This window comes from Triticum dicoccoides, chromosome 2B (genome assembly GCF_002162155.2).
Source record: "Triticum dicoccoides isolate Atlit2015 ecotype Zavitan chromosome 2B, WEW_v2.0, whole genome shotgun sequence".
NCBI classification, from domain to species: domain Eukaryota; kingdom Viridiplantae; phylum Streptophyta; class Magnoliopsida; order Poales; family Poaceae; genus Triticum; species Triticum dicoccoides.
In genome coordinates, this window is record NC_041383.1 from 777,532,771 (window position 1) to 777,545,537 (window position 12,767).

The 12,767-nt window shown below is 42.7% G+C and overlaps 1 long non-coding RNA gene across 1 annotated transcript; it reads right to left on the minus strand.

The window, feature by feature from the left end:
- Positions 1-10,383: 10,383 nt before the first annotated feature.
- LOC119366233 lies at positions 10,384-10,843 on the minus strand. The gene is made up of 3 exons (XR_005175970.1): positions 10,749-10,843; positions 10,578-10,655; positions 10,384-10,447 (listed from the first exon to the last, which is right to left on the minus strand). It is a non-coding gene; the product is annotated as an uncharacterized LOC119366233 (long non-coding RNA).
- Positions 10,844-12,767: the final 1,924 nt, after the last annotated feature.

Consider the following 12,767-nt stretch of genomic DNA (forward strand, 5'->3'; position numbering starts at 1 on the left):
GTGTGGCCCCCCTCACGGACGGCGCCACCGCCGGCACCTGGAGGGGTGAAACAGATGCGTAGGTTCTACACGGAGGGGATCTTGCTGTGGGTTTGGCCCGGATGTTGCTCCAAAGTGTTCCTATGGGCTGACCTAACACAACCGGGGGGAGAGTTCCACTGGTCAAAGCCCGTCCGTGTAACGTCAAAGGGCTAGATCTCGTGGTCTAACGCTACAGGGTTAGGCGGGATGGGGGCCCTGGGGGGTAGCAATGTCACTGGAGCGTCGCATCGGGCTCTCATACATGCGGGGTGGTGTGGTGGCATGTCCGAAGAGGCGACACGCGTCTCCGGGGTGTGGCCCCCCTCATGGACGGCGCCACCGCCGGCACCTGGAGGGGTGAAACCAATGAAAAAAAATAGCGCGCTACAACAAAATAGCGGCAACCTCAAAATATGCTATTAGTGTGCTATATCGCGCTATAGCATGCTATTAGCGAGACATTGTACAATGATATATTTAGCGAGGCAATTCTCAATACGCTATATCGTGCTATTAGGGATGCTATAGCGCGCTATTTTTTTAGTGGGTGAAACAGACGCGTCGGGTCTACACGGAGGGGATCTTGTTGTGGGTTTGGCCTGGATGTTGCTCCAAAGTGTTCCTATGGGCTGACCTAACACAACCGGGGGGGGGGGGAGTTCCACTGGTCACACTACAAGAAATATGTCAACTTGTGACCACCACTATTGGTCACTGAATGGTCATAGTTTTCCATTTGTGACCTTTTTGTGACCAAAACCAGAAGGTCAAAAGCTGACGATCGTAAACTAACATTTTTGACCTTCTCGGTGAGAAGGTCGTAGACGTTTATGACTAAAATATGTCTACTGTTTCGTTTTGGTCACTAGCAGCCTCCCCAGGCCACGTAGGCATCCGACGTGGCAATCTGATGTGGCACAAGAATCAACCTGGTCCAATTCGGTGTTTATATGGGCCGAGCCCATTAATTCAGCCCATTTATTGTTTTTTTTCATTTCAACCATTTATTTATTTCTGGGCCGGGGCCTTTTAAAATTGTTTGGGCCATTATATTTTGGGGCTGGTCCCATTTGTCATCTTCTCACACATTAGGCCCACTTTGAAGGAAATATGCCCTAGAGGCAATAATAAAGTTATTATTTATTTCCTTATATCATGATAAATGTTTATTATTCATGCTAGAATTGTATTAACCGGAAACATAATACATGTGTGAATACATAGACAAATAGATTGTCACTAGTATGCCTCTACTTGACTAGCTCGTTGATCAAAGATGGTTATGTTTCTTAGCCATAGACATGAGTTGTCATTTGATTAACGGGATCATATCATTAGGAGAATGATGTGATTGACATGACCCATTCCGTTAGCTTAGCACACGATCGTTTAGTATGTTGATGTTGCTTTCTTCATGACTTATACATGTTCCTTTGACTATGAGATTATGCAACTCCCGTTTACCGGAGGAACACTTTGTGTGCTACCAAACGTCACAACATAACTGGGTGATTATAAAGGAGCTCTACAGGTGTCTCCAAAGGTAGATGTTGAGTTGGCGTATTTCGAGATTAGGTTTTGTCACTCCGATTGTCGGAGAGGTATCTCTGGGCCCTCTCGGTAATGCACATCACTATAAGCCTTGCAAGCAATGTGACCAATGAGTTGGTTACAGAATGATGCATTATGTAACAAGTAAAGAGACTTGCCGGTATCGAGATTGAACTTGGTATTGGATACCGACGATCGAATCTCGGGCAAGTAACATACCGATGACAAAGGGAACAACGTACGTTGTTGTGCGGTTTGACCGATAAAGATCTTCATAGAATATGTAGGAGCCAATATGAGCATCCAGGTTCCACTATTGGTTATTGACCGGAAATAGTTCTTCTACATAGTTCTTGAACCCGTAGGATCCGCATGCTTAACGTTACGATGATAGTTTTATTATGAGTTTATAAGTTTTGATGTACCGAAGGTTGTTCAGAGTCCCGGATGTGATCACGGACATGACGAGGAGTCTCGAAATGGTCGAGACATAAAGATTGATATATTGGAAGCCTATATTTGGATATCGGAATCGTTCCGGGTGAAATCGGGATTTTACCGGAGTACCGGGGGGTTACCGGAAACCCCCCGGGGGTTAATGGGCCTACATGGGCCATAAGGGAGAAGAGGAGGGCCGACCAGGGCAGGCCGCGCGCCCCCTCCCCTCCTAGTCCAAATAGGACAAGGAAGGGGGGCGGTGCCCCCCTTTCCTCTTTCCCCCTTCCCCCTTCCTTCTCCAACAAGGCAAGAGGGGGGGTCCTACTCCCGGTGGGAGTAGGACTCCTCTAGGCGCACCCCTAGGGGGGCGGCCGCACCTCCCCCTTGCTCCTTTATATACGGGGGCAGGGGGGCACCTCTAGACACACAAGTTGATCTTCGTGGTCGTTCCTTAGCCGTGTGCGGTGCCCCCCTCCACCATATTCCACCTCATTCATATCGTTGCAGTGCTTAGGCGAAGCCCTACGTCGGTAGAACATCATCATTGTCACCATGCCATCGTGTTGACGGAACTCATCCCCAACACCCTGCTGGATCGGAGTCCGGGGATCGTCATCGAGCTGAACGTGTGCTGAACTCGGAGGTGTCGTACGTCCGGTGCTTGGATCGGTCGGATCGTGAAGACGTACGAATACATCAACCGCGTTGTCATAACGCTTCCGCTTTCGGTCTACGAGGGTACGTGGACACACTCTCCCCTCTCGTTGCTATGCATCACCATGATCTTGCGTGTGCGTAGGATTTTTTTTGAAATTACTACATTCCCCAACAGTGGCATCCGAGCTAGGTTTTATGCGTAGATGTTATATGCACGAGTAGAACACAACTGAGTTGTGGGCGATACAAGTCATACTGCTTACCAGCATGTCATACTTTGGTTCGGCGGTATTGTTGGATGAAGCGGCCCGGACCGACATTACGCGTACGCTTACGTGAGACTGGTTCTACCGACGTGCTTTGCACACAGGTGGCTGGCGGGTGTCAGTTTCTCCAACTTTAGTTGAACCGAGTGTGGCTACGCCCGGTCCTTGCGAAGGTTAAAACAACACCAACTTGACAAACTATCGTTGTGGTTTTGATGCGTAGATAAGAACGGTTCTTGCTCAGCCCGTAGCAGCCACATAAAAATTGCAACAACAAAGTAGATGACGTCTAACTTGTTTTTGCAGGGCATGTTGTGATGTGATATGGTCAAGACGTGATGCTATATTTTATTGTATGAGATGATCATGTTTTGTAACCGAAGTTATCGGCAACTGGCAGGAGCCATATGGTTGTCGCTTTATTGTATGAAATGCAAACGCCCTGTAATTGCTTTACTTTATCACTAAGGGGTAGCGATAGTCGTAGAAGCATAAGATTGGCAAGACGACAATGATGCTATGATGGAGATCAAGGTGTCGCGCCGGTGACAATGGTGATCATGACGGTGCTTCGAAGATGGAGATCACAAGCACAAGATGATGATGGCCATATCATATCACTTATATTGATTGCATGTGATGTTTATCTTTTATGCATCTTATCTTGCTTTGATTGACGGTAGCATTATAAGATGAGCCCTCACTAAATAATCATAGTAAAAGTGTTCACCCTGAGTATGCACCGTTGCGAAAGTTCTTCGTGCTGAGACACCACGTGATGATCGGGTGTGATAGGCTCTACGTTCAAATACAACGGGTGCAAAACAGTTGCACACGTGGAATACTCAGGTTAAACTTGACGAGCCTAGCATATACAGATATGGCCTCGGAACATGGAGACCGAAAGGTCGAACGTGAATCATATAGTAGATATGATCAACATAGTGATGTTCACCATTGAAAACTACTCCATCTCACGTGATGATCGGACATGGTTTAGTTGATATGGATCACGTAATCACTTAGAGGATTAGAGGGATGTCTATCTAAGTGGGAGTTCTTAAAGTAATATGATTAATTGAACTTTAATTTATCATGAACTTAGTCCTGGTAGTATTTTGCAAATTATGTTGTAGATCAATAGCTCACGTTGTTGCTTCCCTATGTTTTATATCTGTTCCTAGAGAAAACTAAGTTGAAAGATGTTAGTAGCAATGATGCGGACTTGGTCCGTGATATGAGGTTTATCCTCATTGCTGCACAGAAGAATTATGTCCTTGATGCACCGCTAGGTGATGGACCTATTGCAGGAGCAGATGCAGACGTTATGAATGTTTGGCTAGCTCAATATAATGACTACTTGATAGTTTTGTGCACTATGCTTTATGGCTTAGAACCGGGACGACAAAAACATTTTTGAAATGTCACGGAACATATGAGATGTTCCATGAGATGAAATTGGTATTTCAGACTCATGCCCGTGTCAGGAGGTATGAGAACTTTGACAAATACTTCGCCTAAAAAGATGGGGGAGAATTGCTCAACTAGTGAGCAAGTACTTAGATTGTTTGAGTACTACAATTGCTTGAATGAAGTGGGAGTTAATCTTCCAGATAAGATAGTGATTGGCAGAGTTCTCTAGTCACCATCACCAAGTTACTGGAACTTCGTGCTGAACTATAATGCAAGGGATGACGAAAACGATTCCCGAGCTCTTCGTGAGGCTGAAATCAATGAAGGTAGAAATCAAGAAAAGAGCATCAAGTGTTGATGATTAACAAGACCACTAGTTTCAAGAAAAGGGCAAAGGAAAAGAAAGGGAACTTCAAGAAGAATAGCAAGCAAGTTGCTGCTCAAGAGAAGAAACCCAAAGCTGGACCAAAGCCTGAGACTGAGTGATTATACTGCAAAGGGAATGGTCACTGGAAGCAGAAATGCCCTAAATATTTGGTGGATAAGAAGGATGGCAAAGTGAACAAGGGTATATTTGATATACAGGTTATTGATGTGTATCTTACTAGTGTTTATAGTAGCCCCTGAGTATTTGATACTTGTTCGGTTGCTAAAATTAGTAACTCGAAACAGGAGTTACAGAATAAACAGAGACTAGTTGAGGGTGAAGTGATGATGTGTGTTGGAAGTGGTTCCAAGATTGATATGATCATCATCGCACACTCCCTATACTTTCGGGATTAGTGTTAAACCTAAATAAATGTTATTTGGCATTTGCGTTGAGCATGAATATGATTTGATCATGTTTATTGCAATATGATTATTCATTTAAAGTCAGAGAATAATTGTTGTTCTGTTTACATGAATAAAACCTTCGATGGTCATACACATATTCATAATATTGATGCCAAAAGATGGAAAGTTGATAATGATAGTGCAACATATTTGTGGCACTGCCGTTTGGGTCATGTCGGTGTAAAGCGCGTGAAGAAACTCCATAAAAGATGGATTTTTGGAATCACTTGATTATGAATCATTTGATGCTTGCGAACCGTGCCTTATGGGCAAGATGACTAAAACTCCGTTCTTTGGAGCAATGGAACGAGCTAGTGACTTATTGGAAATAATACATACCGATGTATGCGGTCCAATGAGTGTTGATGCTCGTGGCGAGTATCATTATTTTCTGACCTTCACAGATGATTTGAGCAGATATGAGTATATCTACTTAATGAAACACAAGTCTGAAACATTTGAAAAGTTCAAAGAATTTCAGAGTGAAGTGGAGAATCATCGTAACAAGTAAATAAAGTTTTTGCGATTTGATCGTGGAGATGAATATTTGAGTTACGAGTTTGGCCTTTAGTTAAAACAATGTGGAATAGTTTCACAAACTCATGCCACCTGGAACACCACAGCGTAACGGTGTGTCCGAACGTCGTAACCGCACTTTATTGGATATAGTGCAATCTATGATGTGTCTTACCGATTTACCACTATCATTTTGGGATTATGCATTAGAGACAATTGCATTCACGTTAAATAGGGCACCATCTAAATTCATTGAGACGACACCGTATGAACTATGGTTTAGCAATAAACCTAAGCTGTCGTTTCTTAAAGTTTGGGGCTGCGATGCTTATGTGAAAAAGTTTCAACCTGATAAGCTCGAACCCAAATCAGAGAAGTGCGTCTTCATAGAATACCCAAAGGAAACTATTGGGTACACCTTCTATCACAGATCTGAAGGCAAAATCTTTTTTGCTAAGAATGGATCCTTTCTAGAGAAGGAGTTTCTCTCGAAAGAAGTGAGTGGGAGGAAAGTAGAACTTGATGAGGTAACTGTACCTGCTCCCTTATTGGAAAGTAGTTCATCACAGAAATCAGTTCCTGTGATTCCTACACCAATTAGTGAGGAAGCTAATGATGATGATCATGAAGCTTCATATCAAGTTACTACCGAACCTCGTAGGTCTTCCAGAGTAAGATCCACACCAGAGTGGTACGGTAATCCTGTTCTGGAAGTCATGTTACTAGACCATGATGAACCTACGAACTATGAGGAAGTGATGATGAGCCCAGATTCCGCGAAATGGCTTGAAGCCATGAAATCTGAGATAAGATCCATGTATGAGAACAAAGTGTGGACTTTGGTGGACTTGGCCGATGATCAGCAAGCCATAGAAAATAAATGGATCTTCAAGAGGAAGACAGACACTGATAGTAGTGTTACTATCTACAAAGCTCGATTTGTCGCAAAAGTTTTTTTTCCGACAAGTTCAAGGTGTTGAATACAATGAGTTTTTCTCACTCGTATCGATGCTTAAAGTCTGTCCGAATCATGTTGGCAATTGCCACATTTTATGAAATCTGGCAAATGGATGTCAAAACTGCATTCCTTAGTGGATTTATTAAAGAAGAGTTGTATATGATGCAACCAAAAAGTATTGTCAATACTAAAGGTGCTAACAAATTGTGCAAGCTCCAGCGATCCATCTATGGACTGGTGCAAGCATCTCGGAGTTGGAATATACGCTTTGATGAGTTGACCAAAGCATATGGTTTTATATAGACTTTTGGAAAGGCCTGTATTTGCAAGAAAGTGAGTGGGAGCACTACAGCCTTTCTGATAAGTATATGTGAATGACATATTTTTGATCGGAAATAATGTAGAATTTTCTGGAAAGCATAGAGGAGTGTTTGAAAGGAGTTTTTCAAAGAAAGACCTCAGTAATGCTACTTACATATTGAGCATCAAGATCTATTGAGATAGATCAAGATGCTTGATAAGATTTTCAATGAGTACATACCTTGACAAGATTTTGAAGTAGTTCAAAATGGAACAGTCAAAGAAAGAGTTCTTGCCCGTGTTGCAAAGGTATGAAATTGAGTAAGACTCAAATCCCGACCACGTCAGAAAATAGAAAGAGAATGAAAGTCATTCCCTATGCATTCAGTCATAGGTTCTATAAAAGTATGCTATGCTGTGTACCAGACCTATTGTATACCTTGCTCTGAGTTTGGCAAAGGAATACAATTTTGATCTAATAATAGATCACTGGACATTGGTCAAAATTATATTTAGTGGAATAAGGATATGTTTCTCGATTATTGAGGTGACAAAAGGTTCGTCGTAAAGGGTTACGTCGATACAAGTTTTGGCACTGATCCAGATGACTCTAAGTCTTAATCTGGATACATATTGAAAGTGGGAGCAATTAGCTAGAGTAGCTCCGTGAAGACCATTGTAGACATAGAATATTTGCAAAATACATACGGCTCTCAATGTGACAGACCCATTGACTAAACTTCTCTCACGAGCAAAACATGATCATACCTTAGTACTCTTTTGGGTGTTAATCACATAGCAATGTGAACTAGATTATTGACTCTAGTAAACCCTTTGGTTATTGATCACATGACGATGTGAACTATGAGTATTAATCACATACAGATGTGAATATTGGTGTTGAATCACATGATGATGTGAACTAGATTATTGACTCTAGTGCAAGTGGGAGACTGAAGGAAATATGCCCTAGAGGCAATAATAAAGTTATTATTTATTTCCTTATATCATGATAAATGTTTATTATTCATGCTATAATTGTATTAACCGGAAACATAATACATGTGTGAATACATAGACAAACAGGTTGTCACTAGTATGCCTCTACTTGACTAGCTCGTTGATCAAAGATGGTTATGTTTCCTAGCCATAGACATGAGTTGTCATTTGATTAACGGGATCACATCATTAGGAGAATGATGTGATTGACATGACCCATTCCGTTAGCTTAGCACATAATTGTTTAGTATGTTGCTGTTGCTTTCTTCATGACTTATACATGTTCCTATGACTATGAGATTATGCAACTCCCGTTTACCGGAGGAACACTTTGTGTGCTACCAAACGTCACAACGTAACTGGGTGATTATAAAGGAGCTCTACAGGTGTCTCCAAAGGTAGATGTTGAGTTGGCGTATTTCGAGATTAGGTTTTGTCACTCCGATTGTCGGAGAGGTATCTCTGGGCCCTCTCGGTAATGCACATCACTATAAGCCTTGCAAGCAATGTGACCAATGAGTTGGTTACGGAATGATGCATTATGTAATGAGTAAAGAGACTTGCCGCTAACGAGATTGAACTAGGTAGTGGATACCGACGATCGAATCTCAGGCAAGTAACATACCGATGACAAAGGGAACAACGTATGTTGTTATGCGGTTTGACCAATAAAGATCTTCGTAGAATATGTAGGAGCCAATATGAGCATCCAGGTTCCGCTATTGGTTATTGACTGGAAACAGTTCTAGGTCATGTCTACATAGTTCTCGAACCTGTAGGGTCCGCACGCTTAACGTTACGATGACAGTTTTATTATGAGTTTATAAGTTTTGATGTACCGAAGGTTGTTCGGAGTCCCGGATGTGATCATGGACATGACGAGGATTCTCGAAATGGTCGAGACATAAAGATTGATATATTGGAAGCCTATATTTAGATATCGGAATCGTTCCGGGTGAAATCGGGATTTTACCGGAGTACCGGGGGGTTACCGAAATCCCCCGGGGGTTAATGGGCCTACATGGGCCATAAGGGAGAAGAGGAGGGCCAGCCAGGGCAGGCCGCGTGCCCCTCCCCCCTAGTCCGAATAGGACAAGGAAGGGGGGGGGGCGGTGCCCCCCTTTCCTCTTTCCCCCTTCCCCCTTCCTTCTCCAACAAGGCAAGAGGGGGGAGTCCTACTCCCGGTGGGAGTAGGACTCCTCCACGCGCACCCCTAGGGGGTCGGCCGCACCTCCCCCTCCCTCCTTTATATACGGGGGCAGGGGGCACCTCTAGACACACAAGTTGATCTTCGTGATCGTTCCTTAGCCGTGTGTGGTGCCCCCCTCCACCATATTCCACCTCAGTCATATCGTTGCGGTGCTTAGGCGAAGCCCTGCGTCGGTAGAACATCATCATCGTCACCACGCCGTCGTGCTGACAGAACTCATCCCCGACACCCTGCTGGATCAGAGTCCGGGGATCGTCATCGAGCTGAACGTGTGCTGAACTCAGAGGTGCCGTACGTTCGGTGCTTGGATCGGTCGGATCATGAAGACGTACGACTACATCAACCGCGTTGTCTTAACGCTTCCGATTTCGGTCTACGAGGGTACGTGGGCACACTCTCCCCTCTCGTTTCTATGCATCACCGTGATCTTGCGTGTGCGTAGGAGTTTTTTTGAAATTACTACGTTCCCCAACACACTTGACAGAAAATTCAAAATTGCTCAGATTATTCTCATAAGTGGGTCCCACAAATCAGGTTTCCATTCCACACATTTTCAAATCACTTACATAATCAATATTTCAAACAGAATAGTACAAATTTAGTTCATCAAATAACACTAACTAAGTCTACTACAATCTATACATAGTCTATTACAACCCAAATATGCCTACTATTACAATATAACAATATTTACAGTCAAACAAAAGAGACAACTCTTTGCTAAGTAGGGCTATCCGGCTTTGAACTTCAAATTTCATGGACCTCTTGTTCGTCAATTGCAAGCACCATGCACCTTGGTTGGACATGAAGTGCTTGTCCTCGGTTGCACCATGCACCTTTGATGAAAGAGCTACGGCTGATCGCTAAAACCTGTGAATATTAGAAAGATCTATTCAGTACAAAAAGTAAATCACGACAATATGTGAGAAGTAATAAATACAAAATCCGAACAAAAAAACTACTCCTAGTTAGAATTATTTTTGTTTTGGTAAGGTATAAGAGCAACAGGTAAAGATAACATTCTGTAGAAAATTTGTAGTCTAAATCAGTAGCAGTTTAACAGTCTGTAGTCTAAGTTTCCAAGCTTGTCTACTAAAGAAATTGTATCAACACGGTGCAACCAAACAAGATGATGATTAAGTATCTGTCACAAGAAGTAAGGAGGCAGAACTTGTAGAGAAAAATCTCATGGAGACTACATGAGATGATCGATGTTTTGACCTCCGGGTAGAGCAGAGAGTTGCTGGTGGGAACTCCCAAGAAGAGCCATGCCAGGCCATTGAACTGCACAAGAGCACAAAGGAGTCACACATTAATTGTTGATTCGGGTTTCTTGTAAACATAAGGTGGTATTCAGTAGCAGGTGGGACAGGGGGTAGCAGAAAACATCAGCAGCACTATGTATTAGTATTACCTTGTAGTCTTCGTACTTCTCGAAGAACATCTTCCACAAGAATGACCGGAATGGCGCGATACCGGTCCCTGTTGCGAGCTGCAAGCAATCGATAACGTGGAGATTACTAGTTGGCCATCAGATTGTGATGGATAAATTGCTGAATGTTTTAACGATGGGGTTCAGGCTCACCATGATAATAGTAGCATTGGGGTCTTTAGGCATGAGCATCTCTTTGCCTACTGGCCCCGTTATGTTGACATCGGCGCCGGGCTTCAGGTCGCCTGCATTACCATGGACAAACAACAAACATGCTAGTGAGAATGAGACACCACCAACTTGTAAAATTGCAGTGATTAAATCCAGTATTCGTAGATGGCGATCCAGATATAATTTATGTTTCCCAATATACATAATTCATCAGCATAAGAACAGATATTGATGATCTGCAAAGCCTGAATTCAACCAACTCTGAATTCTGAACAGTAGCAGATTATTTTTCAGAGAGAAGTACAAGTGGATGCAATGCAACTGAAGAATAGTAGTCGAGACAGTGCCAACTTGTGAAAATCCCATTGCAGAGATAAGGTTCAAGGATTCCAGTGAAGAAAAGACAAATTTAAATGAGCCTGAGCTGACCAGCATTAGTTAATGATGATGTAGATATTCATTGGCACAAGAACAAGATTATTCAAGGTCTACAACTCCTGAACTGAACCGGCTCTGAAGCCTGAACACTGACACCTGGTTATAGGAGGATGCGATGGCCACGATAATGAGAATAGGGCACTACCAAGTTTTAAAATAGCACCAGCAGTGTTTAACAGTCAGCAGTAAGCACAAATAGCATCAGCAAGCATTCTCTCAATCACAAACTACACTAATCAGCACCCGTCTCTCTCAATCTAAATAGCAGCAGCGAGCACGGCAGGAGAGCGGGTTGGTTATCCAATGGGAAGTCAGACCAATATGACATGGAAAGGAATCATCCACTACCAGCAAAGAAGTAACATACAAACTATTGTGCTAGTTTCCTTACAAATGGTGTGCTGCCAACTGATTATGGGAAATAAGTAGTACAAAACGAATATCTCATGAAACCTGAAACTAGACCAATAGGGCATGGTACCACTAGCAAAGAAGCCACAGACAAAGCAGATTACTATCCAGATGAACAATCATGAAAGGTGCATCTCCAACAAAGTAGAATTAGCTAATTGTTGAGACATAGATATGCTGAAATCCTAAGTATAGCATGCATTTTCCACTTCATACCAACTCAAGGAATGCATCTATGAGCTAACAACAAAGATTTCATGGGATGACTGCTACGTCTTGAGCTAGCGTTGGTTTTCCTCGAAGAGGAGAGGGTGATGCATCAAGTGTAGCGTAAGTATCTCCCTCAGTTTTGAGAACCAAGGTATCAATCCAGTAGGAAGCTCCTCAAAAGTCCCACGCACCTACACAAACAAACTGAGAACTCGCAACCAACGCAATAAAGGGGTTGTCAATCCCTTCACGGCCACTTACGAAAGTGAGATCTAATAGAGATAGTATGATATTTTTGGTATTTTATAATACAGATGCAAAAAGTAAAGATGCAAATAAAGGTAGATCAAAAGCAAATATGATAAGAGATAGACCCGGGGGCCATAGGTTTCACTAGAGGCTTCTCTCGAGATAGCATAAGTATTACGGTGGGTGAACAAATTACTGTCGAGCAATTCATAGAAAAAAGCATAGTTATGAGATTATCTAGGCATGATCATGTATATAGGCATCACGTCCATAACAAGTAGACCGACTCCTACCTGCATCTACTATTATTACTCCACACATCGACCGACTCCTGCCTGCATCTAGAGTATTAAGTTCATAAGAACAGAGTAACGCATTAAGCAAGATGACATGATGTAGAGGGATAAACTCATGCAATATGATATAAACCCCATCTTGTTATCCTCGATGGCAACAATACAATATGTGTCTTGCAACCCTTTCTGTCACTGGGTAAGAACATCGCAAGATTGAACCCAAAGCTAAGCACTTCTCCCATGGCAAGAAAGACCAATCTAGTAGGCCAAACCAAACTGATAATTCAAAGAGACTTGCAAAGATAACTCAATCATACATAAAAGAATTCAGAGAAGATTCAAATATTATTCATAGATAAACTTGATCATAAACCCACAATTCATCGGATCTCGACAA